The sequence below is a fragment of the Chenopodium album genome, chromosome 18 (genome assembly GCF_948465745.1).
Source record: "Chenopodium album chromosome 18, dcCheAlbu1.1, whole genome shotgun sequence".
Classification (NCBI taxonomy): Eukaryota; Viridiplantae; Streptophyta; class Magnoliopsida; order Caryophyllales; family Amaranthaceae; genus Chenopodium; species Chenopodium album.
Genome location: NC_137851.1, coordinates 37,367,198 through 37,390,835, shown reverse-complemented (window position 1 = coordinate 37,390,835; position 23,638 = coordinate 37,367,198). Strand labels below are relative to the sequence as shown.

The following is a 23,638-nucleotide window of genomic DNA, read 5'->3' as shown; positions in this document are numbered from 1 at the left end:
TTCTCCTTGTCTATTTAATTATGCTTATTAATTATATTAATTGTGAGCGGGTCTTGGGGTCGGAATTTGTTTCCGCGGAAAGGATTTCATCACCTTTCATTTAGAGGGCAGTCTGAACCAACAACATTTCCCTTGATCAAACATTAGACAGATTATAAAGTAAGAGAAAGAATTGCAAGTGAAGCAAAGACATCATTTGGTCAAGGAGAAATCCATAAAGATGTGTATCCGGTATGTAGAAAAGGAGGTTAACAAGCATAATTAAGTGATGTTATTGAGACCGCATATAGGAATTTTGCTGACAGAGAGAGAAGATTAGTCTCTTTCAACCTTCTAGAAGGTCTTAAGACATACGGTGAAATACATGATGTGAGTAATTTTTATAATTTTTTTCTAGGTTCAAAATATTCTTGTTTATTGATTTGTATTTCTGTATTTTCTGTGCTTCTAGTAGTAATAATGTTTAGTAAATGATAAACAAAAAGTAAATAAAATACATTGCAAAGTGTAGACACCTGATTGTGTCTCCCAAAAAAAAAAACCCAGTGATGAATATCTTTCACGTCATTGATTATCGAACAAAGCGAAATGTGAAAGAGTCTCGTGAATATCTCTATTTTTAATAAAAATACTTCTTTCTGTTTTCGAAAATCTTTCTTTTCGTACCCTGTTTATGAAAAACGTCTAGTAAAATTTATTTTGGTCCATGATATGGGTCCAATAATGTGTATTTGGATAGGGTTTGAAAAGACCTTTCTAACGATATTTTATAAGCCCAATTCCGATGAATAATGAGGAAGTTATGGCCAAAACACTAAACTAGGCTCAAACCGGATTTTAACTACGACCCAATGATCATGTGGAGGGTCCAAAGGTTTAATACCATTCCTAAACCAATTAGGATTAATTAGAAGCTTCTATAAGTTTTTAAAAGATCTTAATTATGCTTTTTGAAAGATAAAGATCAAAGAGTTTGAAATTGAATAAAACTTCTCTTTTTGAGAGTCCTTGTTCTGTTCTAAATGAAATATGTTTATATATTATTTTTGTGCCTCATAATTTTTATCCAAATATTATATGGTTGGATAGATATTGAAATTATCTTTCCAATGATATATTATAATATTAATTCCGAGCTATAACGAAAAAGATATACGAAACTCTATCCAAAACTAACACCCTTCCACTATTTCGTCCATACCTTTTATTCTACGAAAGATTTTAATCTGATTCTAATTGGGTTAGAAAGTAGACTTCAAGAGCTTTCAAAAAACATATTATATGACTTATTTAAACTTCTAGATCAAAAGAAATGATAAAAACAAAATCCGTAAAAAACTATCATATCGCAACGCGATAATCCTATCGCCCCGTGACAAGCTCTGTCGCGACAGATCACTTTTACTCCGATTCGAATTCTAACTCTTTTCTAATCGTTTACGGTCGTTTTTCTCTATAAATAGGGTCGTATTTCCTCGTTTTCAATCATCAATAATCATCTAATTTTCTCTCTTCTCTCTTTAAGCTAAAGCTTATTCTTTCTTTCTGTCTCTTGATTTTCTAAGCCTAGCCTTTTAAACACAATACCATATTCACGAGTCTTAGACACACCTAGCCAAGCTCGAAGTTTCCTTTGCCCTAGACGTGAAAGGTATAATTTCTGAGGGTTTGGTCCCAAATCCCTATTTCAATTATTTAAATTAATTGTTTGATTTAATATTTCCTTGAATTTACTAACGTGCGTATTGTTTTGATAGAAAGAGGTACGAGGCATCAAAGAAAGTTATTAGCTTATTTCCTTTTTGTAGAAAGCATGCTTAGATTATTTTAATTCCTAGTATCATGTTAGGATGTCTTTATAATTCCTAGTATCATGTTGGGATGTTATTTATTGCTTTCTAGTATCATGTTTAGGTTGCTTCCTATTTCTTATATCATGTTAGTATCATGTTAGGAATAAAGCTTTGATCTTTATTGTTTAGTGACATGCTAGGATTTGTTATTAATCATGTTAGTATCATGCCTAGGATCTTGCTAATATTATTATGCTTTATTAAGATTATTTTGATGATGATGATTGTTGTATTAATAATTTATATGTTGCTTGATATTGTTGTTATTGCTTGATCACGCCCTCTCTTGCAGGTTTAAAGGGAATTTGTACTTGAAATCACGCTTAATAAGATAATTAATAATTTTATTTAGGCTAATGTGATTTTAATTCAAGTGATCGCCAATAATAGATTTGTTTGTGCATTAATATTCAACCAACATAGATTAAACGGGTTTAGGATTAATGTATTGATTTTATGTTACTCAGAAAGTGCACATGAACATGAGAAGAATAAAGTGGAGGCCTATTTTTAGGGCAAGTTCAATCTCTTTTAGGTTGGATTTGTACCTTCATTCCCAAATATCCAGTCATGGTTCCGGACCACTATGGAGTTAGCGATCTCATGGATTGTGAAGGGGTGTAACCTTCACCCTGTGAACGGTTTACAAGTTTCTAAAACTTGTTGGAGACTCTTTTGCTCTAGCTTCCTTCCCTTTGGACGCCACCATGTTAAGTGTATGATCATAGTGGGGCTCAAGTGTTGGGTACTTGAAATATTCCCTACACAAAGTAAACAAACTAACTTTAAAAGTATATAGTATTTTTAACAAAAATATTATAATAATAAATTTTTGTTATTTATTTGAAGGAAATTGAAGATGATCTGCTTTTATTGGCTAGAGATTCAACACTCTTTTCAATGTTACATTGAGTGTGTCTGCTTAACAGACAAGCTTAAAAGGCAAAAATTGAGTGTGTCTGCTTCAGATTATCAACTATTTTCTAAAACACAAAGGCTGCTAGAAGACCCTAGAGTGCAAAGGGCTATTGATGAAATAGTGAAGCTTTATGATGATTTGAGAGACGTATCAAATGTGTTTCTGTCAACATATGGGAGGAGCAGCATAAAAATGCTGAAACTAATCCAAATTATGATGTAGATAATCAAGAGGAGGCAGATGATCCTTCAAATCTTGTACATAATGCTATCAATCTGGATGATGAATATGAAGAATCTGAAAAAGAGGAGGAAAAGGAAGAGGATAAAAACGAAGAGGAGAAGGATGAAAACAGAGAGGAAAAGGAAGAAAATAAAGAGGAGAAAGAGGAAGATGAGAAGGAGAAAGATCCAGAAGGACGAAAATGAACATGAGAAGGAAGCTGAAGTTAGTGTAGCAGTTGATGCAAATACGGCGAACTAGGCAGTTGATGGTTATGATATTGATGAAGAACCAAATGAAGACCTTACTATTGTAGTAAGATCGGTCACTGAGAGTATACTAAAGGATAATGTTGTTCAAGAGAATCAGCCAAATCTTACAAAGAAGGCAACAGAAAAAACAATTGAAAGTAAGTTGTTAACAAAAGAAAGTAAATATTGTATAAAAGTAAATTTGAATCATTTAAAAGTAGATAGTGTATGATTTCTATGATACTAGATTTGTTGTTTTATTTCAGGTGATGGTGATAAACAACTTGTTGCAGAAGAAACCATTGTGCTTAAGAACATTCACCAAGAGATAGCTTCAAAGATAAACATCAATCTAGATTGTGAAGAAAAAGATATTGAAGTTGATTTCATTTCAAAGTCGATGAGAAGCAACAAATCAAGAATGAATGAAATGCAAGAGTTGTATCAAGTAGTGGCTGATTACTACTTTGTGAAGTACATTGCATTCAAATAGTAAGTTATGACATTTTTTAAATTTTAAAAATATTCTATCTACTTTAGTTAATATTTAATTTACTTTAAATAATATTTAATTTACTTTAAATAATATTTTATTTACTTTATAAACATTTAAAATGTGCATAGTGAAGAGCTTGTGAAATATATATGAAGCTCCTCTCATGATGGAAAGGGATGACATGGTAGCCTTAGCTCCAACTGCCCCCCTCAAATGATAAAATCCAATATAGTTCAATGTTGGTCATTTCTTATGAATGATTCATAACCAAAAGAAGATCCATCATGATTTTTCTTTGGCATTGACCACAATGTAAGCATTAAATTGAATGTTTACCTAAATACATAATTAAATGTATATGATCTAATTAAGTAATATGTTTTATATCGTCATTAATACACATAGACCTCTAGAGTTGTCTCTCATGTCGCAAGATCCTTCCTAGCCAACTCCAAATGAAAAACAAAAACCATCTCCTTCAACACGTGCAACATAATTGAATCAGGCATGGTATGATTGGATGTGCCTTTGTGATGTAAAGGAGAAAATTATGACAGCTCGGTTGGTATGTTTGATTATTTATGTCAATTAAACTACATTGTAAGGCATTATGATTTTGAATTTGTAGATAAATAAGTGTAATTTTAATGACAAATCTTTGTTCCAATCTGTCTGAGTGACCACTGTAGTTTGGTAGTGGTTAACTTGTTGAAAGAGACCATTCAATACTAGGATAACAGGGAGTATGATGACAAACATAAGCCTTTTTACAGAATTCTTGCATCTCTTATGGTAAGATTTTTTAATTTCTCAAAAGTAAATTATTATTAATATAAAGTAAATGACATTACTATTAAAGTAAAACAAGTTTGTATTAAAAGTATACATTATTATACCTGTAAAAAAAATAAGGTAAAATATAAAGTAAAAGATGTTCTCATGAAAGTAATTCATATGTTATTTAAAGTAAAGTATACTATAAATTTGTTTTACTTATATATTGCTTTACAAATGTTATAGGTGGAGGAAATATCAAACTTCCTCAAAAAAATTAATCATGAAAAAGCTGATGAAATACTAGATTATGAGTTTGATGAAGTTAATTTCAAGTGGAAAACACCAAAATATAATCTTGATTGTGGTGTTTTTGCAATGATTCATATGATGTGTTTTACAAGAGACTCTTTTGATTCTTACCTTGATTTAGCACATAGGAGAAAGGTGTATCATACAGAAATATGTGCTGCACTTTCTTTGGCAGAGATAAACACTAAAAGAAAAGGTCTTGTGGAAAAAAAGTTTCAAAGTTCAGAGTAGTTAGGAAACTTGAGAAGGAGAAAGGGGTGAAAGATATGATATATGTTTCTGATTTCTTGAAAACACACAAGGAAGTAATGGAAAACATGACACATGGGGATTGATGAAATTACAAAAGAAGTTGTTTTCACCCTCAGATCTAGAAGTAGATCTTAACAAACCACCTATAAATAAATCCCTAAAATAGGCAGGGATCAAGAGATGCTTGATCTTGAACATATAAGAAAACCATTCATGAGCTACCAAATCATATTTTTCCATCACAGTATTCCAACCATCAACAAACTCATTAGTTTCAATTTCCCTGTCCCAAACAACATCACAAAGTTCTTACAAAAAATCAGTCTCATTACAGAACTTTGTACCCACTTTCTCAAGCACTTTCCTCATGATGTGCCACATGCACAATCGATGTTTTGTTTTGTTAAAAACTTTCTTTATTACAATACCCATTGCAGGGTCTTGGTCAGTTATAAGAGAAGAAGGCTCATTTCCCATACATTTTAGAAAAGTCTGAAAAAGCCACACAAAAGACTTCACATCTTTTAGATAACAATGCTGCACAATTGACACAACGTTTATGATGGTCAACTCCAGTAAAATGGCATAAAACTAAGGAGTATTTATTTGTATCATATGTGGTATCAAAAGAAATGGAATCCCCAAAAAAGTGAAAGTCCTTTCTCCCTATGGGATCAGCCCAAAAAACCCATGTTAAATGCCTATTAACATATGCCTATTAACATCAACACGATAGTCCAAATAATAACCACCATTACTGTTTTTGACTTTTTGTTGAAGATTTTCTAGAAACATAACCCCATTAGCTTCAGAAACATAAACTTTTAAGTCATGAGAAAAGTTTTTAAATTCCTCTCTACATAATATTCTTTCATCTTTGAATTATCAAATATAAACTTTCTATGAACACAAGTTAAGCCAATATCAACTGGTTTAGTGACCTATCTGGTAGTAGGAGTTGAGAAGGGATGACAATGGCTTTCATGAAAGAAATAAACCAAATACTTTCCACCATCACAATACTTAAACTTAATCATAGCAGGACACCCAATACTCCTAATTATCTTCTTCCTAAAAACAACACCTTCAACATGTTTTTTATCTTTCTTATTATCATTGACAAAACCTTCTTTGTTACAAACCAAAAATTTAATAAGTACAAGACCCTTTTTACCATCAGAACTAGGCAACTTCTTTTCTACCTTGCTAGTACTATGAAGGACTTTGAATCCACATTCACTAGCATACTTATAATAAAAATTAATTTCATCTTGAAGACAAATAAATTTCATTCCAAAAACAGGCTTATTTTCCATAGAACAACCAGGAATAAACTCTTTACCACCTTTAGAATTATAAAATTTCCTAGGTAGTACAACATGAGAAGGAGTTTTTAAAATGCTTACACTGACATCTCCATCTTGAACATCAGGAGAAGAGAGCCCAAGTGTTTTAGACATCATCTTGAAAAGTAGATGAATACAAATTAAAAGTAAATAAAAAATCACTAAAAGTAAAAGGAAAACAATTTAAAAATGTGTAAAAGAAATATTTAAAAAATGTTTCAGACATCATCCTGGAAAGTAGATGGATCCAAATTAAAGGTAGACAAAATGTCATTAAAAGTAAAAGGAAAACAATTAAAAAATAAGGAAATCACCAGGTCAAGCATCAGCCTCCTATACTCTCATCTCCACATACTCTCTAATAGCATGAGCAAGTTTATGGGAAGCAAGCCAGCAACATTACCACATCTATTTACAAAAATGAAATATATATGATTACAAAGACTACCAATTTTAAGAATATAAAACCAGAAACTTCTTGCTTCCCCTGCTTCAAATATAACCATTGTATATCATCCTCTATATTTCAAACCACAAGGGCATTAGTGGGATTAAAATCAAATATAACCATTATATATCATATATTCCAAAATCAAAGGTATAACGTATTTAGGAACTTTAATCTAAGATATTATAGGAAAATAGACATAATCACAAATCTGCATGACAATAATAAAACCAGCTTTGACCTGAAGGACTGATGAGTGTCATTTATGGCGCTCAAAAGAATAAGATTTAGGTTCATTTTCTATATTTTCTTTCATTATTTTCATATAATTTTCTTAGTTTTATTTGGTTTTCCGTCTTTATAACTCATTTTTGTTTTTCGTTTACTTTTGTAAGTTTTTCATGATTTTTGTTCTTATTTTGCTATTTTAGTTTAGTTTCAATTCATTTTGCTTTCTTCCTTATTTTTACTTGAATTTTTGTAGGTGAAGTTTCAAAGTTTTATTTGCCGCGCTGTCACGGTTGCGCTCTCATTGATTCTAGGTCATGAACACGCAAATATGTGAAGATCAAGGGCTGCCCTCCTTGCGGGCATCATCACGAGAGCACCGTCCATAGGGATGCACGAGAGCGCTAGGAGAAAGACTTTATACAAGGGACACGATCAAGCAAGAGGAGCCGCGAGCGCCGCAAGGATACAACACGGGTGCGTGCGCGCTAGACTTGGCAATTCTGACCCAGACCCGATGACCAGAAATCGACCTGAAAATAGTGACCCGAAATTGACCCAAAACCCGAATCAACCCGACCCGACCCATACCCGACCCGATGTGAAATTGACCCGACCTTAACCCGAAACCCGAAATGACCCGACCCAAAACGACCCGATTCGAGATGACCCGACCCGAAGTTGACCCGAGACCCGAAATGACCTAACCCGAAGTGACCCGAGACCCAAAGTTGACCCGATACCCAAAGTGACCCGACTTTTAACTTGAATTAATTGACCCAAATAGACTCGAAACTCAAAGTGACCCGAACCAAAATTATCTTATACCTTAAATGACCAGAATCTATTTAAGCTAAAGACTTGATTTGAGCAAACCGAAATAGAAAAAAACCGCAATCAAACTGACTTAATTTTTTTTTTATTAATTTGTAATGTGTAACAGTGTAAGTAATTTACATATTTTGAGCATTACTTTTCTTGATTTCTTCGGCCTTTTATCTCTATAAGTTATTAAAAAATTGTAAAAAGATTGAAATTTAACGACCATTCTACGACGTTTGCATAAGATTAAAAAAATTAACTAAAGCTCGAAATAAAAGTCACAATTCTCACTAGTCTAGAAAAAAATAGTACAATAATAATGCGTACATAACATAATGTTCAATACCAAATGAAATTACTAAATAATCTAAAGTCAAACAATTATTGTATTCCATGAAAAAAGTAGCCTTAATAAATATAGTGAGTTTCTCGTCAAAAAATATATAAATATATACTATGTATATAGAGTTGAATTTAACCCAATGCATCGACCCGAATATGACCCGACCCGAAGTTGACCCGAAAATTGGACCCAAAGATTGACCCGACCCGAAAATTGACCTGACCCGAACTGACCTGACCCAAACTTGACCCGACCCGAACTCGACCCGAAATGTTGACCCGAAACCCGACCCGACCCGATTATCAGTTGACCCGAAATCAACCCGAAACCCGAAATGACCCGACCCGACCCATACCCGACTCAAATGACTCATTTGCCAGGTTTAGTGCGCGCAGACCCCTCTGTGCGTGCGCACGGGCTTGTTGCGCGTGCACACCGTGGCTCTCCGTCCCTTTTGTTTTTATTTGCTATATATTTACGACCTTTCTATTCTTGAACAACTTTAGACTAGCTTAGAATTTCTCTCTCATATTTTAGCTTAGGTTGAGAGCTTCTCTCTCTAGATCTAGGGATAGTTTAGGAGTAGTTTTAGAGAGAGAAAGTGAGGGATTTCAATGGTTATTTGAGATATTGAAAATTCAAGATGAAAATTGTATTGAAGATCACCATTATCAATCAATGAGGATTTCTCACTCTCTCTCCTCTTTATTGCTTTGTTTAATTTCATGTTTGTTTGGTTTGATTTTGATGTTTGATTCTTGATTAGTGTATTTGTTCTTGATATTTCGTTGATTCTTGATTTCTTTAGTTGTTTGTTGATAGATGATGATTCTTGAGTAGTTGTTTGGATAGGAATTGGGTGAAACTTGTATGATTGATTGATTGTGATTAATTTGGGAATTGTGTTGATTGATTGTTGAGATTAAAGTGATTAATGAAGGTTTGCATGTGTGTAATTCGATTAGGCCTTGAGAATTATGCTAGATTGCATTGTAATTGCTAATGACACAACCAATTGATTTAGGAATTGCAATTATCAACTGGTTTGGATTGTGATTCTCTTAGTTAGTTATTCATAGTGAACCCTAGCTTAACGATTAGGAGATAGCTCTTTGATTCCAATTGATAGCTCTTATCATTAGTCTTCCCAACCTTTGATTGACATGATCTTCCCAAGTTGTTGCAATTGTCATGATTACTTGTTGATCCCCATTCCTAGTGTTTTATTTGTTTGACTGTTAGTTTGTTAGTTGTTAGTGTTATCTCTTACCTTTGACTTCGACTTAGCTTAGGTGCATAATTGAGAGTGCTTGAACATTACCGTTCCTTTGGGTTCGACCCTTGACTTACCTCTATACTCGTATTTAGTTTATAAATTTGTTTGGCTCTAGGGAAGATTAGATAACGACTTACATTTTCCCTACGTCAAAAATTTATAATCACTTAACAAACCTAATACAAGTATAAGGTAAGTCAAGGGTGGAACCCAAAGGAATGAGTAGGAGAAAGTTATAGCCTAGGGTCAAGCTACTTCGAAGATTGTAAGATGAAATGAATTGTAACTAAGGTATCAAATAGCTAAACAAATCAAAGAAAATCAATATGCTAAACACTAGGGATATAGGTTCTACATGCAAGCTCAATGATCATACTAATCGATGGATGACTCGATTGATTCAAACATTGCAAAGGACAAACAATAGTTGCAATTAATAGAATCCAAAAGCTATCTCCTATAAGCCAAGCTAGGGTTCACTAAGAATGACTAACAAGGAAAATCACAATCAAATTCAACCAATTAAAGCAATTCTCAAATCAAGGGTTCATGTCATTGAAATTTGCTATGCAATCTAGATTAATCATATAGGTTGATCACTCCTAATCAAATTAATCACATGCACAACTATGTCAACCAATTTAATTGCAACAATTCAATCAACCAAGAATCATCAACTAGCAATAATCATCAATCAAGCATGCTTCCCCTTCTCCCTAGCTACTAATCTACTCACAAATCATGGTGGAATTAAAAAACAACACAAATTGAATCACAAACATCATTATTTCAAGCTTAATCAAAGAGAAAATCAAACATTCAACAAATTCTCAAACCAAAGATCTACAATCAAATCAAACATTCAAGAATTAAAGGAAATAGCAAGCAAAAGGAAGTTCAAAGGAAGAAATTCTCACATCATTGATTGAAGATGAAATCCAAGCTCAAAGATGAAATCAAAGTACAAAACAAGTAATCTCAAGTTTCTCTCTCTACTAATTCTGGATATAAGTCTCAAGTACATATAAAATCGTCATCTCCTAAAAAAGGAAAAGTCAAGGGTATTTATAAGAAATCGAGCGAAGGGAAACGGAGCAGGTCCGTGCGCACGCACCACCCCCCCCCCCCCCCGTGCGCACGCACAACAGGGTCTGCGTGCACACATAAAGGGGCCTGCGCGCACGCACCCCTGCTGTGGTGTTGCGTGTGCTCGATTTCCCTTGCTCGCTCGTAGATCCTTGCGCAAAGCCTTTGCTCCTAGCACTCTCGTGCATCCCCATCGTCGGTGTTCTCGAGGTGATGCCCGCGAGGAGGGCAGCCTTTGATCCTCAAATATTTGCACATTCCCGACCTAAAATCAATGAGAAAACATCCGTAAGAAAGCGGCAAATAAGAATTCAAAACTTCACTTGCATGAATTCAAGTAAAAGTGAGAGAGAAAGAAAAAATAATAGAAATTAAACTAAAATAGCTAAATAAGAACAAAAATTATGAAAAACTCATAAAAGTGAACGAAAAACCAAAATGAGCTATAAAGACGGAAAATGAAAGAAAACTAGAAAGATTATAAGAAAATAAAGTGAGAAAATATAGGAAAATAAAAAACTACTCTATCGAGCGCCATAAATGACGCTCATCAAATTCCCCCAAGCTAAACTTTTGCTCGTCCTCGAGCAAAACAAAATCAAACCCAAGGAAAGATGATGACATTATTTAAGCAAAGCAAGAAACAAGAAAGCTAGAGAATATGAGAATGTACACTAACTCATTTTCGTAGGAATTACGGTCAATTTTAACAACAAAAGACAAGCCATTTAAACCCCTAGATCGCTCTAGAGGACGAGTAATGCTCTCGTAAGGGTTTCCTAAGAGAATAACCCATAACTCCCAAGTAAAATGAGGCAAAGCACAAAAAGAGAAAGAGAAAGTTAAAACCAAAAGGAAGAAAATGCTCTTACAATGGACTTTTGCAAGTAGACAAAACACAAGTAGATGCCAAGCTTCCTAAATAAATAATGGTAAGCATGTTCCAAGATATCTAAGGTTGATTGAAACATAGGACATTCTAAGCATAAAGAACTATCAAGACACAATTCACTTTCATCTCAAAACATTTTTAGCACATTCTCCCAATTAACTACAAATCTACCTTTAGCGAGCATCTCAATGGTTCCTTAAAGGAATTGGAAAAAGAACGAGATTTGAGGCTACTCGACGTCTCAACTATTGCATACTTCTCTATAAGCTTGACCTACATCTCCCTCCACCGACTAGTGACTCAACCACAAAGGTCAAAAGGTCTTGGAAAGGGTTGTAATGTAAAGGCGAGAAGGGTGAGGGTAGGCTAAAATTTGAAATTCGGTGGTATACCTAAATCGTGAAGCAAAGATTGGCCAAATCTTTACACCAAAACCAAGTAATCACCGAACAAAAACACAACACTCCCAAGCTTATTCAAAGCCAAGGATCACAAACATGTGTACAAAAAGCGTAAGAACACTTCCCCCCCAAGCTTGAACAAAGCATTGTCCTCAATGCATAAGATAGGGAGAAAGATACTCACATCAAAATATTTTTTGAATTTTTCATTTTTCACTTTTTTCAATTTTTTCCAAAGCTTTTGAATGTGCTTTGCTTTTTCTCATTTTTTTTTAATTTTTTCACTTTATTCATTGTCCTCGCCTATTTTAACTATGGACGGCTTTTTCAACTTTTGCATTTTCTTTTGATTCACAAAATATTTACAACACAAACTTGCTTACATCAAAAGAACCAAACAATCATTCTCATCCATCAAAACTCCAACATGAGAGACCAAATGCTTCACAAAAACCAATGATAGGAACAAGAATGAAACAAAAGGCTTAAGATCTAAAGATGTGGCTTGAAAAGAAGGGTATATGGCTCAAATGGTTTGCAAGAAGGCAAATGAAAAACCAAAATAAAGAAAAACTATCCTAGAAAAGGAAAAATTACCATCCCAAAAAGATGCCTTTGTCCTTCCTAAATGGCTCGGTCGCGATCTCGGGAGATGAAAGTCAAATTCTAGATAAAGCATATAATAGTCAAGGATCCATGTGCCGCTCATGCAAAATATGGAGAAGGCTAGAAAAGAATGAAACCTCACATGATTGTAGCAAAAACTCACTATTAGTTTCAAATTCACCAAAAGGGAGCAATTGCAATTTTTTCAAAAACAATAGAATCCGGCTTCAAGGTCCCAAAAGTTCTAAAGAAACTACCTAGCATACTCTATCCTAGAGTCAACCAAAGATACTCTCAAACCGTGCAAACCATTGTCCTTAGGAAGGGTGATAGCAAAAAATGCAAGTCCAAGTGGTACTAAGTCCAAAGCAAAAACAAAACAATAAGAAATAAGAGCAATGCCTCAAAAAGTTTGGTTATGTTTTTGTTTTTTTTTTAAATTCAAATTTAGAATTTTATGATTGCAAAATGCAAAAAGAAAAAGTAAAGAGATAAAGATAAGAAAAAGAAAAAGTAAAACAAAAAGGAAATAGAAAAAAGAGGAAAAAGAAAGAAAGAAAATGAAAGAGGAATAGAAAGTCACAAGGAAGCAAGCCAAACACATAATGTCCCAATTGACAAACAAATGGTCATTTGGCTACAGCGCCAATGACTCCAAACACACTAAGGTGTTAAAAGAAAGGAACCTCGAACCATTCAACTTTGCCTAATATAATCCTAACCTATGCATACAAAAGGGAAAGAAAAAGAGGAAAAATAGAAAGATCTCACCCAATGATCGGGATATGAAAGAACATGTACGATAACAAGAAATTCATTACCAATTCCAAGTGTCGAATACTCTCATCGGGGACCTAAAGAGTGAGAGATAAAGAAAAAGAAATATCTACAGAAAAGAATGTTAGTAACTTCATGAGAGAAGAAAAAATAGAAATAAAAGAGATACATGTACTTAAAAGGGATATAGTAATGCAGGATAGTAGCTGAAACATTAAGAAGCAAAATTAGGAAGCAATATCAGGAAGTAGAATCAGACAGTCATCAGGAAGCATAGTCATCAGGAAGCAGAAAAACACATCACACACTGTAATCAGGGAAACAAGCAACAATACTAGGAACTCCCCATTCAACCGGGGGAAAGGCTTGAAATTCCGCCGAAAGAACATCATCGGAATTGGTTCTTGTATGATTTGTCTTCCGCCGAAGAGAAGGATCAATATTGCACCTTGGAGGTCTCAGAGTAAGGGAATTATTCTTCGTCTTACGGTCGGTGGCTTCTTTGCTAGGAATGAAGAACCAATCCTTGACACAAGAGACCTTCCAAATGTAAAGATCTTGTCTCTTGGTACGCTCGATGAACTTTTGGTTGACAAGAACATAAATGTTGAGGTAGTGGGAAGGCGTCCTCTCGCGAGGATCAACTATTAAAGCAAATCCTTGTAGGAATCATCAATGCATAGGGCAAGAATGGAGATCATGCCCCCAAGTTGAATGCTCCCCGAGAGTGAAAGACCATCTCTAATATCAAGAAATTGGTTAATAAAATGCTGAGTAAAATCAACAAGCTCAATCTCTCCCGCATCATGATCGGCTATCCAAAGCCAACATAACTCACGAGAAATGGCTCCCAATGAGTCTTTAGAACATAGAGCATAGGTGAGAATACAATTGAAGTATCTCATAGCCGGATGGATGATAGATGCGGCCTTTGAAGTTTGTGGCTCATATTTCCCTTCATTTGAGATGCGCCGCCACCACTTGAGCTCATCATACTCATGATCATCACTTATCTTAACATTGGCCGGATATACAATATGATCTTCATCTACAGCCCAAGGAAATCGAAAGTATGTTCAAAGTTGAGATTCTGAAATCCGATGATCATTGTTAAACAATTGGAAAGCCAACGTCCTTGAAGAATCACCATTAGTCTCACGAATCACTTCAAGGGACGAAAGAAATTCATATGTCACCCTAGCATAAGTGGGTGCATTCAAGTCCAAAAATTCCAAAAGGCCTAAATTCATGGCAAGTAGATGAACATCATCATCAATTCCAAGAAATTTGGTAGTCGCTTGATCATAAAACCGTGTGGATTTAAGCTTCCTCTTAGTCAATTGGATGAATCTATCCCAATGTATTTATTTAGAGAATTCAATGCCATATGTTTCAACCACCTCGGGAGGAGGTGGAACAACTTGCAGGGATTTGCTTGTGCTTGTTCTAGCCCGCATTGCATCTTTCGACGAATAGGGGTCATCTACAAGAAGAAAAGCCAAGCATGAGCAATTCATCAAGAAATTGGTTCAAAAACATAAGAGCATAAGAGATAAAATCATCACCAAATAATCATAGAGAATTGCTCAAGAATTTTCAAGCACAAAGATAATCCAATCATGAATGAAACAAGAATTGGTCACAAAGAACTAATGCTATGACAATGAGAAATAAAAAGCAAATAATCATAAATCAAAGGCAAAAGTTTAACATGAAAGACCAAATTCATGAATCATCATAGGCAAAATAATCCAAAAACATTGAATAATCAAAGAAACAAAACTACCATGAACAATACCCATGAGAGAGAAAGATGACCAACAATGGTGGTTTCAAGAATTCAAGAAAGGTAAACAATTTCATCATAAAAAAGCTTCAAATTATCATCAAATAACACCATTCAACACAAAATACAAGCAAAAAGAACCAACAATGGAGTTTTACCATTAAAGCCCAAACAAGGGTTTCAAGCTTCAAAAATGAGGAAGAAGATGACTAGAAAGTGAGAATTATACCTTAATGAAGCCTTAAAACACTTGAAAATGGAACAAATGAAGATTATAAACCAATTAGAACACCAAGAAGCAAGTTCCAAACACAAAATCAAACACCCAAAAATTCGAAAATTGTACCCAATTTTTCAAAATTAAGCTCGAAAATTTCAGAAATTTTGTGAATGATTTGTAATTTTGTTGTTGTAATTTGTGATTAGATGAAATAAAATGATAAAAATGATGATTTTTTATGAATAATTGTAAAGAGGAAGAAGAAATAGAGTAAAGGGGGAATAAGGGAGGAGAATCGGGGAGAGAGAAAGGAATAAAAGGGGGGGCTGCTATTAAGCAGCGAAAAAAGGGGGGATTAGGCTGCCCAACTGGTGCGTGAGCGCACACCCAACTGTGCATGCGCAGCAGCTGCCGGTTGGGGGGGTTGCTCGCGCACACCGGCTTGCATTCATCCGCTCTCGAGCATCATGCTCGAGTGATACCCACGAGGGGGGCAGACCAAAAATCACACAAATTTTTCAAAAATAACTTATTCATGATTAAAATTCACGAGAGCGCAACCATGAGAGCGCACTTGCACATCAATTTCTCCTTCACTTTAATTCGACTCCAACCTCTTGAAACCTTCAATTGACACCAAAATTGTCGGAAATCTTAATCAACTCAATCCCAAGGTACCTAAAATCAAGAAAACAAAGAAAGATAAGAAAATTTCTCAAAAATAAAACAAATAAAAAGAATGAAAAATCAAAAGAAAGGGTTAGAAAATCGGGTTGCCTCCCGGGAAGTGCTTGTTTAACGTCATAGCTCGACGTTCTCCAACTATCAAGGTGGTTGACGGAGAATCATTTTATGAACTAGGCCAACAAAAGCACCATCGAAGTACTTCTTGAGTCGATGGCCATTGATCTTGAACGGAGATGATGAATCCAACATAGAAATTTCCACAAAACCACTTGGAAATACCTTGAACTACATAATGACCACTTTACCTTGACATGAGCTTTCCAGGGAATAACTTCATCTTAGAGTTATAAAGAAGAACTTTGTCACCTACACAAAAGTCCTTTTTCTCGATAAGTTTGTCATGAGCATCCTTAGATCGAGCTTTGTAGGTACTTGCGCAATCATAAGCATCAAGCCTAAGTTCTTCTAATTCATGAAGATCCAACCACCTTTGCTTTCCCGCACTCGCTAAATCAATGTTGATTTTCTTGATTGCCCAATGTGCGGGTGCTCCAGCTCTACCGGAAGATGACAAGATTTTCCATAAACAAGACGGTATGGAGTGGTGCCTATGGGAGTCTTGAAATCCATTCGATATGCCCATAAAGCATCATCAAGCTTGTCCGCCCAATCTTTCCTATTCCTAGCAACCGTCTTCTCAAGGATCAACTTTATTTGACGGTTGGACACCTCAACTTGTCCACTAGTTTGAGGGTGGTAGGGAAGACCGAAACGTTAATGAACGCCATGCTTTCTTAACAACTTTTGGAAAGCATTATGAACAAAATGCGATCCATTGTCACTTATTACCGTCTTGGGCACACCGAACCTCGGAAAGATGATCTTTTTTAATAGCTTCATTACCACCTTGTGGTCATCTGTAGGGAAGGCAATGGCCTCAACCCATTTGGAAACATAATCGACCGCCACAAGGATGTATTGGTTTCCAAAAGAAGAAGGGAATGGTCCCATGAAGTCAATGCCCCATACATTGAAAACTTCCAACTCGAGGATGGGTTGTTGAGGCATCTCATTCCTCTTTGAAAAGTTTCCGGACCTTTGGCATCTATCACAAGACTTGATAAAACCCCAAGTGTACTTAAAAAGATGCGACCACCATAAACCACTTTGGAGAATCTTTGAAGCGGTTTTGGAAACTCCTATGTGACCACCACTAGGATCCGAGTGGCACATCTTCAAGACATTTGGCACTTCTTCACTTGGAATGCAACGACAGAGCAAGCCATTAACCCCTTATACAAAATTAGATCATCCCACAAATAGTGTCGCGCTTCTCTCTTGAGCTTCTTCCTTTGATTCTTCGAAAATGAAGGTGGAAACTCCCCACATGCTAGAAAATTAACCAAATCGGCGAACCAAGGGAGTTCCTTCAGATCAATGGCATATAGAAAATCATCAAGAAACCTATCTTCAATAGGAGAACCATCATTTTGGACTTGAGAGTCCTCAAGGCGAGAGAGGTGATCCGCCACAACATTCTCTGCCCCTTTCTTGTCTCTAACCTCAATATCAAAGGTTTGAAGTTCAAGCACCCACCGAAGCAATCTAGGCTTTGATTCTTTCTTAGCAAAGAGATATTTGAGAGCCGCATGATCTGTGAAAACAATGGTCTTGGAACCCAGCAAATAACAACGGAATATCTCAAAAGCATGCACAATTGCCAAAAACTCCTTTTCCATTGTTGTGTAGTTTCGTTGAGCTTCATTGAGAGTTTTTGACATATAATAGATGACATGGAGCTTCTTATCGACCCTTTGACCCAAAAAACCTCCAATAGCCGTATCACTAGCATCACACATCAATTCAAAAGGTAAATCCCATCTCGGGGCTTAGACTATGGGGTTGGAAGTCAAGGTTTTCTTCAATTTGTTGAATGCTTCCAAGCATCTATCATCAAATACTAACTCAACATCCTTTTGAAGAAGATCATTGAGAGGCTTGGAAATTAGAGAGAAATCCTTAATGAATCTCCTATAAAACCCGGCATGCCCCAAGAAATATCTCACACCTTTTACATTGACAGGAGGTGGTAGCTTTTCAATGACTCCAATCTTCGCTTGATCCACCTCAATTCCCTTGTGGGAGATCTTATGACCAAGGACAATGCCTTCCTCAACCATAAAGTGACATTTCTCCCAATTCAAGACTAGATTCACTTTCTCACATCGAGCCAAACACTTTTCAAGATTTTCAAGACAAGCCTCAAATGAAACACCTCCCACCGAAAAATCATCCATAAACACTTCCATCTCTTCTTCCAACATATCTCCAAAAATGCTCATCATGCACCGTTGGAAGGTAGCGGGGGCGTTGCAAAGCCTAAACGACATTCTCTTATAAGCAAACGTTCCATATGGGCAAGTAAAAGTTGTTTTCTCTTGGTCATTCGAATGAATAGGAATTTGAAAGAAACCGGAATAACCATCAAGAAAACAATAATACTTGTGCCTTGTTAGTCTTTCAAGCATTTGATCAATGAAGGGAAGGGGGAAATAATCCTTTTTGGTGGATGTGTTTAGACGTCGATAATCTATATACACATCCTCCATCCCGTGACCGTCCTTGTAGGAATGAGCTCACCTTTCTCATTCTCCACAACGGTCATGCCTCCTTTCTTTGGGACAACATGGACCTGGGAAACCCATCTTGAACTAGAGATGGGGAATATGATTCCCGCATCCAATAGCTTGGTGATTTCCTTCTTGACCACCTCCCCCATTTGAGGGTGAAGTTTCGTTGTCTTTCAATACTTGGTGAGGCATTATCCTCAAGAGTGATGTGATGCATGCATAAGACGGGACTAATACCCTTGAGGTCATCAATGGTATAGCCTAAAGCACCTTGGTGCTTTCTCAATACACCACACAACTTTTGGGCTTGACTCTCACTCAAGGAGGAACTAACAATCACGGGAAAAGTTGAGTTAGGGCCTAAGAATTCATACCTAAGGTGTAATGGAAGAGGTTTGAGCTCAACCATAGGGACACCTTTACTTTCCTTTGATGTAGCCGCTTGCAATGCTTCTTGGATAGTAATTTTCATACACATTTGCTCATCAACATCCTCAAGGCTTTCATTGAGCACATCTTCATACAAATTTTTGGGCCATCTCCTTGCTAGGAGCACCTATCTTTTCCTTGTTCAACAAAACATTCTCAAGAGCATCGTTAGAGGTGAGCAATTACTCATGCATATAAGACACAACATGATCAAGAGAGTCAATCATCATACAATTCTCCAAAGAAGAACTTGGATACTTCATAATATCATTCAAGTCAAATTCTATCACCTCATCTCCTACTTTAAGTGAAATTTTAGCACTCTTGACATCTATCATAGCACCCAAAGTAGCGAGGAAGGGTCTCCCTAGAATGATAGGAATGATAGCATCTTCGTCCATCTCAAGTACCACAAAATCCATCGGAATAACAAATTTCCCAACCCTAAAAGGGACATCCTCCACCTTACCCTTAGGAAACTTGATTGACCTATCGGCTAATTGCAAAGTGATGTTAGTTGGTAAGAGTTCCCCTAGTTCAAGTCTTTGGTACACCGAAAATGGCATAAGGCTAACACTAGCTCCTAGGTCACATAATGCATTATCGATTTGCATTTTATAAATAGCATAAGGGATGGAAAATTTTTTGGGATCTTTTAGCTTAGGTGGCATCTTGGTCATTATGATTGCACTACAATTCTCGGTCAAGTTCACCGTCTCCACAACATCACAAATCCTCCTACCGCTCAAAATGTCTTTGAGGAATTTTGTATGATTCGGCATTTGGGTGACAACATCGGTAAATGGTAGAGAAAGATGAAGTTGCTTGAGCATGTCAATAAATCTTCCAAATTGTTCATTTAACTTGTGTCTCATGAATATTTGTGGATAAGGAAGCTTAGGTTTCACAACTTCTCTCTCTTCCTTCACCTCCTTAGGTGGCTCTACCATCACTTCACTCAAAGATGCACCACCTCCCTCATCCTCAACTTAAAAACTCCTTGGCACCCTTCTCAATCTTACTCTTGCTAGGTAAACTCTCCTCAAGCACCCTACCATTCCTTGTGACTATGGCATTAACGGGTCTCTTAGGGTCTAGGCCTTAAGAAAGTAAAGAAGAAGGGCTTGCATGGTCTTTCAAAGCATTGGCAACTTGAGAAATTTGGTTTTCAAGCATCTTATTGTGGGTCATCATTTCATTAAACTTCTTGTCACTCACGCCATATAAGTGTTCAAAAACTTGGTTTGGTTTTCAATGATTTCCTCCAAGTTAGTCCTAGAAGAAGAAGAAGAAGAAGAAGAGGGTTGAACATAGGAATTATCACTTTGAGTCTTTGGAGCAAATCCGGGTGGAGGACCCTTTGAGCATTGTTTTGAAAATTTCCCCTATTTTGATTGTTACAATTACCTCTACTTTGATTTTGACCATAAACATGATTATGGTTACCATAACCTTGGTTATGATTACCATAATTTTGGTTTTGAATTTGGCTACTACAACCTTGGTTGTTGTAGTTACCTCGGGAATTTTGGTTCCCTTGGTATCTATTACCACCACCTTGGTTATAGTTGTCAAAATTTCCATGGTTGTTGTAATTCCTATTCCATTGACCTCTTTGATTCTCAAGCCTAGAATCATTATTGTTTGACACATAGTTCACATGCTCATTCACATTTCCATCTTGATCATCACAAACATCCATACATACATGAGGGCAATTAGAAGCATCATGATCATACGATCCACAAACATCACAAAACAAGCAACCACTAGGCATGTTACTAGAAGAGGGAAAGGGTTGAGAGTTAGAAGAAATACCTCTCCCCTTAGATTGGGAGGGAAGATTCGAAACTTGGGAGGTAGAACTTTCCAACTTTGCCTTGATAGCGGACATTTCCTTCCCCAAGTTTGTCATTTGTGAGGACAAGTTGTTTATGGCATTAAGATGATTAGCCGAGTACACCGAAAAACTACTCTTGCTAGTTGACTCCCTTTCACCATCTTGCCAATCTCTATAGTACCTCACTACATCTTCAATTATGTCTACCACTTCCTCCTCTGTTTTATTCATAATGGGACCTCCGGCTCCTCCATCAAGACATGACTTTCCTTAAGGACATAGGCCACCATAGAAGATTTGAATAATTTGGTAAGTAGGAATTCTGTGGTGAGGACATTCTCTTTGATACTCCTTGTACCTCTCCCATGCTTCATAGAGGCTTTACTAGACTTTTGCTTGAAACCTTAAATCAAATCTCTAGCCTCCGCCGTTTTCTTTTGTGGATAGAAACGGGATAGAAATTCCTTGGTCATTTCATCCCATGTCCTTAGAGAATTGGGTTTGATCTCCTTATCTAGCCATTCCAAGGCACGCCCTATGAGAGAAAAGGGAAAAATCTTGAGGCGGATGAATTTTTGGGAAATTCCATTCACTTTGATAGTGTTGTAATACTTTTCGAACTCTTTGAGATGATTTAGTGGGTTTTCATGTTCGGCCCCACTAAATTGTCACCTCTCTATCAAAGTGATCATTGTTAGCCTTATTTCAAAGTCATTTGCCGGTGTTGTAAGTGGAGCAATCCCACTTTCAAACCTATATGCACCTGGAATCCCCAATTCCTTCAACGCCACCCTTGGATTTTCTCCCATCCTTGCTTGTTCTTCTTGTTGTGTTTCTTCTTCACTTGAAGGGCTAGAACTCAAAGAACGTCTAGAAACTCTTATCCTTGCAATTGTCCTCTCAATTTCCAGATCAAGTGGCACTAGTGAACAACCACGTGCTCTATGCATACAATCTCAAAAGAAACAATTAGTAGCACGGCTACAAATGTAGTCAAAAAGAGAAAAATCTTTTTGTATTTTCCAATTAAAATGAAGTAGACTCAATAACTATAACAAAGCACCAATATCATTCCCCGGCAACGGCGCCATTTTTCCTACGTCAAAATCCCTTGCCTTTACTGTTTACATCTAAATGAACATTGATGAACTACTGCCATCAGATCCGAACAAAATTTTATAGTCATTTTTAAAAAATGAACTCAAAGCCCTTGCACAAATGTTCACATATCATCATTTGGCAGCTCAAATTGTGTTAAATACTTACAAAATCTTAATAGCTTGGACTACATCTATGAAGAACAACAACACTCTTACAACTTACAATTCTAAATAGAATTCCATCACAAAGCAACCCTCTAATCAACAATAAATAATGTAAATATAAAGTAAATAAAAACCATTAAAAAGTAAAAATCAAAACTAAAAGAATACATCAATATATCGAAAAAGCAGAATTTAACATAACATAATCAAATTTAAGTAAAGCATTTAAAGAAATTTGCATTACATAATCAAACAAAATCAAGAATAATCGAAATTACAGCAACTAAAGCAAAAATCAATAAAGAAGAACAAAAACAAACCAAAAACAAAAGCAACAATAATAAAAATCGACAACGAAAACAAAATCGAAAAAAATAAAAGTAAAAATAAAACCAAAAGCATTAGAAATCGACAATGAAATCGAACAAAATAACAGTAAAAATCAAACCAAAAGCAATAATAATAGAAATCGACAACGAAATCGAACAAAAGCTAAGCATAAACCCTAATTGTATGATGAATGAATAAGGAACATACACAAAAAAAAGTTATGAAAATTACCTCTCAAGAATGTTCAAATCACAGCAAAAAAGGAAAAACACAGAAGAACAATTAAAGAATATGCAAAATCAAAAAGGAAAATTGATGAAATCGAAGCGCGAAATCGGAGAGAGAACTCGAAAAGCGAAATCGCCTTCAAAGAGATAGAATATTAAGAGATAAAGTTAGAATGTAGAGAGAGAAAGTAAGAAAGAGAGAGGGAGAGTTATAACGGAGGTCATTTAACCTGAAAAACTACAAAAATAACCTTAATGAGGCGCGCGTAATGTAGACCGTCAGATCTAACGCGATAAACAACTAAGATTAGTTCGTGGTTCTTATTTTCAAGCTAGTATTTATATATATATATATATATATATATATATATATATATATATATATATATATATATATATATATATATATATTATGATCGATAGATTTATATCAAGGATATGTATTGTGCTATGATTTGGCTTTTAATTTAAAAGATTTATCCTAAAACTCAATAAACAACTCGAGCACAATAGTATCTGTAGACACCTAATAGCGTCTCCCTAAAAAACCAAACGCAGTGATGAGTACCTTTCACGTCATTGAATATCGAACGAGGTGAAATGTTGAAGAGTCTAGTTAATCCACCTGTTTTTAATAAAAATAATTCTTTCTGTTTTCGAAAATCTTTCTTTTCATACCCTGTTTATGAAAAACTTCCATTCCAGTTTATTTTGGTCCATAATATAGGTCTAATAATTGTGTAGTTGGATGGGGTTTGAAAATAGCTTTCCAACAATATATTATAAGCCCAATTCCGAGTTATAAAGAGGAAGTTATGGCCAAAATACTAAACTGGGCCCAAATCGGATTTTATATACGGCCCATGATTATGTGGAGGGTCCATTAATTATTATTCCTAAAGTCATTAGGATTTAATTTA

The 23,638-nt window shown here is 35.6% G+C and overlaps 1 non-coding gene across 1 annotated transcript; it reads left to right on the top strand.

Moving 5' to 3' along the window:
• Positions 1–21,215: 21,215 nt before the first annotated feature.
• Positions 21,216–21,320, top strand: LOC145593398 (small nucleolar RNA R71). Its single transcript, XR_014102729.1, has one exon. It is a non-coding gene; the product is annotated as a small nucleolar RNA R71 (small nucleolar RNA).
• The last annotated feature ends 2,318 nt before the right edge of the window (positions 21,321–23,638 follow it).